Source organism: Perissodus microlepis, chromosome 3 (assembly GCF_051167445.1).
Source record: "Perissodus microlepis isolate ML-2025 ecotype Zambia chromosome 3, ASM5116744v1, whole genome shotgun sequence".
NCBI lineage: Eukaryota > Metazoa > Chordata > Actinopteri > Cichliformes > Cichlidae > Perissodus > Perissodus microlepis.
In genome coordinates this window covers 7,807,472-7,813,117 of record NC_140463.1, presented here as the reverse complement: position 1 = coordinate 7,813,117, position 5,646 = coordinate 7,807,472, and the positions used below count along the sequence as shown (strand labels likewise).

Below are 5,646 nucleotides of genomic sequence, written 5' to 3'. Positions count from 1 at the left end.
TCATTTTCAGAGATATTGGTTCTGTGGGATTTTTTGCAATTGTAAACGAAGAGAGTTTGATGTCTTAGTTGTTATAAACTGATCTTTACTGTCACTTATCAAAGGTTTTGTACTATTTTAATATTTCAAGTTTTATGCTAACAGGTGTGACTGAGCAGAATGAAGTTTAAAAATTTTGCAAATGTAAAGAATAACTTTTCTAAAATAGCAAGTGTCCCGTTGATACATTACAATAATGCAGACTTTATGTTGTTACTTCACAAGAATCACTACTGCTCCTAGAGTATTGGTCAGAATTTAATCTTCACCCAAACTGGGCTCAAGACCAAGTTCAAATTTATTGTTTCACAGAGAGGAACTTTTGAGTTTTGATGGATTGTGAGCCTGATGAGCTACGTCACTGATTTTTCTGTTTCTCAGATGACTAAGATGGCACAATAAATGTTGAATGTTGGGTGCTCATGAGTAATTGTCTTGTCATGTTCTTAAAACAAACTTTCTGCATGAAATGATCAGATAGACTTCAATGGAATCTGTGGGTTTTTATTTTTTTTCTGTAAACAACAGAAAATTAATTTAAAGGAATGTAGATATTTAAACTTTAGATCTAAGATAAACCTAACAGGTAGTTTTGCTGAAATGGATGTTGGAAAGCTAAAAAAAAAATACTTAAGATGTTCAATACACATTTTTCTTTACATTCAGTCAATAAACCCTGATAATTAAAATGAAACTGATTTACGAGTTCACTCAGCTACCTTAAGGAGCTCAGTTAATTAATAAACTTAAATCAACTTAGCTAACAGATTATGTTAGTTAAGCTAAAATAGATTCCTAAGTTAAAAGAACTACTAGTATTTGAATTAACTAAAAAACCCAAGTCAACTGAACTAGGACAAGAGTTTAAACAATAGATTATTTTAATTTAGCTGAAAGGGTTTTCCCAAGTAAAAATGACAATTAAAGGAGTTGAACTGACTAACAAATCTCAGTCAACTAAACGAAGACGAAAGTTTAGACAACATGTGCTTTTTCATCAACGGAACATTTGGTTGTGTTACAAGAACAAACTCTATTTCTTGACTTAACTTAAAATTTTAAGGCAGCCCTTTACCTGATATTTTTAAGTTGAAACAACAAGTTATATTTTACAGTGTGCTGGGAACCTGAACAAGAACCAGAACAAAGTCTAAAATAGAAGCTGACAAACAGCTGCACCACCGAGTGACACTTTATTTTATAAACTTCACAACAGGTTTCATGTTGTGACCTGTGGAGGTGAAAAGACACAAAACCTGTTTTACAGCTTTTGAGCTGCAGGCAGGATTGAAACACACCTTAGTTAAAAGTCAAATAGCAACATTTTTCTCCTCCCCTCACGTCACTCAAATGTGACAAACCAGGAAACAGGAAGTTCTTCGTCCTCAGTAAAGAGAGACGCACAGACGATCAGACTGACTTCAGACCAAACCAGCAGCTTCCTCTGAGTGAGTCCAGCTACAGGAGAGAAAAGTGGAAAACTCCAACACTGCTGCTTCAAGCTGCTGACGCTCCACACACTGAATGTCAGTTTGAGCAAAAACACGACTCAAAGGAAGTTTCAGTGAAGGTGGTAGAGGAGGGAGGGGAGCCAGGACTGACTGTACTTCCTGTCTGCTGTTTTCAGCTTCACTCACAGACTCAATGGCTTCCAGATCAGAGGAGGATCTCTGCTGTCCGGTCTGTCAGGAGGTCTTCAGAGATCCTGTTCTTCTGTCATGTAGCCACAGCTTCTCTAAAGACTGTCTGAAGAGATGGTGGAGAGAGAGACCAACACACGAGTGTCCAGTTTGTAAGGAAATATCAGTTTATGATCCACCTTTAAACCGAGCTTTAAAGAACCTGTGTGAGTCGTTCTTACAGGAGAGAGATCAGAGAGCTTCAGAGGCTCTCTGCAGTCTGCACTCTGAGAAACTCAAACTCTTCTGTCTGGACCATCAGCAGCCAGTGTGTGTCGTCTGCAGAGACTCAGAAAAACACACCAATCACAGATTCAGACCCATCGATGAAGCTGCACAACAACACAAGAAGGAACTTCAGGAAACTCTGGAGCCCTTAAAGAAGAAGTTAAAGGTTTGTGAAGAAGTTCAAGTGAAGTTTGATCAAACAGCAGAACACATTAAGGTCCAGGCCCGACACACAGAGAGGCAGATTAAGGAGCAGTTTAAGAAGCTTCACCAGTTTCTAGCAGAGGAAGAGGAGGCCAGGCTGGCTGCACTGAGGGAGGAAGAGGAGCAGAAGAGTGGGATGATGAAGGAGAAGATGGAGGCTCTGAGCAGAGAGATAGCAGCTCTTTCAGACACAGTCAGAGCCACAGAGGAGGAGCTGAGAGCTGAAGACGTCTCATTCCTGCACAACTACAAGGCTGCAGTGGAAAGAGTCCAGCGCTGCCCCCTGCTGGATGATCCACAGCTGCCCTCAGGAGCTCTGATAGACCAGGCCAAACACCTGGGCAACCTGACCTTCAACATCTGGAACAACATGAAGGACATGGTCTCCTACACTCCTCTCATTCTGGACCCAAACACTGCTCATCCAGAACTCATCCTGTCTGAAGATCTGACCAGTGTGGTAGAAGGAGGAGAGAGGCAGCAGCTTCCTGATAATCCAGAGGAGTTTGATTATGACGACTCTGTCCTGGACTATGAGGGCTTTAACTCAGGGACTCACAGCTGGGATTTTGAGGTTGGAGACACTACATGGTGGGGACTGACTCCCCAAGCTAGATTTGAAATTATAACAAATGTTGATGATTCAATACAGATAGATATTCAGCATGTTCACCATCAGCTCCTGTCACTGTTCTCTCAGTCCAGAAGAAGCTCCAGAGGATCAGAGTGAATCTGGACTGGAACAGAGGAAAGCTGTCGTTCTCTGATCCTGATACTAACACACACATACACACCTTCACACACACTTTCACTCACAGGATGTTTCCATACATTAGCACTGTTGATGGTGGTAAAGTGAAGGTGTGTCCGTTGAAGGTGTCAGTGTCAGTGCAGCAGATGAGTTGAGGATGATGATATTTCTAATGTTGTTTCCTGTCAGTGAGTTGAAGCTGTTAAACTGCAGCTGTCCTCCTGCTGCCTCGTTGTTCCAAAGCTCTTTGTTTCTCTTTTAGTTCTCACTGTTTCTTTCTGTTTCTGCTGTCCACCTTTTCACATGGAAAATCATTTCACTGTTTCTCACTGAATGACTCCCCAAACTAGATTTGAAATTCTATCAAGTTTCTAATCATTACAAGTGATTCATGTTTCTATTTGATGTGTAAATGGAGATGATTTAGTTTGCTGGGATATGGACTGACATGTGTTGAATGGGAGGAGCAGTTTGTTGTTGTCTTCTTGTCTGTTTATGACAACAATAAATATATTGTTGAAACAATGATTCATGTTTAACTCCATATATGAAATGTTTCTGATCTTTGAATTCTGTTTGATTAAAGACTTTCTTCATGACACAAATGAGATTTCAGTGTATTAATAGAACTAAATAAGCTCAGAGTTGAAAGGCTGGAGTATTATGTACGTGCTTCACTGTCAGTATCTTCAGGGGGATTCAAAGGGAAACATCAAACTGCTGTAATGAGATAAACTAGTTGGGCTGAACACACTTATCTGTAGTTTGTCTCCATCCAGGATCATCAGAATATAATGAACATGTGTGAAGAGCCACAAAATGCTGCTGCCCTCTCAGCATGATGAGCTCCAGCCTTTGTTAACAGGAAAACAGGAAACATGAGACAACTTCCAGAGACAGTAACCAACTGTGGCCACAAGATGGCAGCAGCTGATCTGAGATCCTTTATTGGACAGAACGACTCTGCTCTGTGACATCATCAGAGACACGGCCTTCACTTTGATAGATCTGACGTCATGTCTGCACTGCGATGATGAAAGCTGATAAACACATTGTTATTGATCCATGAAATCACCTCTGTCCTCTCAAGTGTAGCTGTTTACAGAGCTGAAGAAGTCCTTCATCATCAAAACAGACAAACATGTATTTTCTGTATTAAGTGACGTCATCCTCACTCTAACCTCTTACATACATTCTGTTCAGTTTTCCTGCTGTAAGAAATAAACTGTGTGAAAATATAAATGCAGGGAAACATCCATTAATCACAGGTGAGCCGTTTGTTTCTGACTCACATTCAATGAGGCTTCAGGTGTAAATACCTCAGAAGTGTTTGTGAGTTCAGTAGAACCAGACCCAGTCAACCATCATGGCATCCACAGCACTACACAATGCAACAGAAAGGCCTTCATCATCTGCTGAACCACCTCTGAACCACGACGCTCTCCCTGCATCTAAAAGCTGTTAGTCAGGATGAGATGCTGCTGTGATCGCTCACAATTTACCTGTGAGATCTTTGTAAATATTGTCTTTGTTTCTGAAGGAAACACCTTTAGTCTGTTTGTATTTGGAGTGCAGATCTGGGCGTCCATCACTTTAACCTGCACACGTTTAGTTATTGAGTGTAGTTGATGTTTGGCAGCATTTTATAAGTGACAGTTCATGAACGGTGAAGGAACAGAGGACGCCTGACCATCCTACCTGTGTCAGTAAGAACACTTTAATCACAACTTCACAACTTAACACAACTGAAACCTGAATTCAGTGTTGCATAGTTTACTAACAGTGTGTGCTGACACTGAAGTTAGCAGTTTGTTTCCTAAGAGCTGCTGGGACAAACCACAGTGACCGGCTACAGAGTTTAGTTAAGGTGGTTCTAATATGTGACCTGTTGAATTATTTACAGGGATTTATTTTTCATTTAAAGCATCATTTGTGAAGTTTTTATGAAGTTTAGTTCTTTTATGTTCTTTGTGTAACGTTTAGATTTTCTTCTCTTGTGTTTTAACTCTTCAGGTTTCCTGTAACAGAGATGTAAACCACTGTTTTCTGATGGTGCTGCACTGTGACAGAAACACTGCCACTTTATTAGGCACACCTTGCTGACTGCAGGTTATAACCCCTGCTGGAAACATCCCCACAGATTTGGATCCTTATTGACATGACAGCACCACACAGCTGCTCCAGATGCTGCAGGATGCTGGTCAGGGCTCTAACAGTGAAACTTTACTGAAAGTAAGAAACTTGAGAGGAAATAAACTTTCGATCTAGCGGCTACACGGAAAGAAGAAACAGGAAAACATGGCAGAGGCAACTGTTTCTGTTAGAATTGAAGAGGATGAACACCCTTGGCTTCATCTACAAAGCATGTTTCGCTTAAAAGCAGCATGAAAGAACAGCTTGTCTTCAGTGTGAGCCAAAATATAATTGTAGTAAAGCTGTTACAGTTTAAACCAGACCTTCCCAAAGTGTGGGGCCCGCAGAGCCGGGGGGGGGGGGGGGGGGACGCTTGGACACTGCTAGCACGGGGCTCCCACACAAACGCAAAGTAGGAGATGAAGCATCGCTGAATATGTTTCCAAACCAACTTCATTGCTGAGGTAGGTCTCCCTGCAGAATTGGTTTTCCCTTCGTCAGAGCAGCGCTGGGCTCTTCAAATCACGGACAAACAGGATCCCACATTCTTGATTTTTAGTTCACAAACACTTGTTGTAATGACTAACTACTCCTGACATTTTGGAGATGTGA

General features: G+C 41.2%; 1 pseudogene across 1 annotated transcript; it reads left to right on the top strand.

The window, feature by feature from the left end:
• Positions 1-1,455: 1,455 nt before the first annotated feature.
• LOC146389714 (nuclear factor 7, ovary-like) lies at positions 1,456-3,710 on the top strand (annotated as a pseudogene). Its single transcript, XR_014799776.1, has 2 exons — positions 1,456-1,565; positions 1,667-3,710. The product of XR_014799776.1 is annotated as a nuclear factor 7, ovary-like (transcript).
• Positions 3,711-5,646: the final 1,936 nt, after the last annotated feature.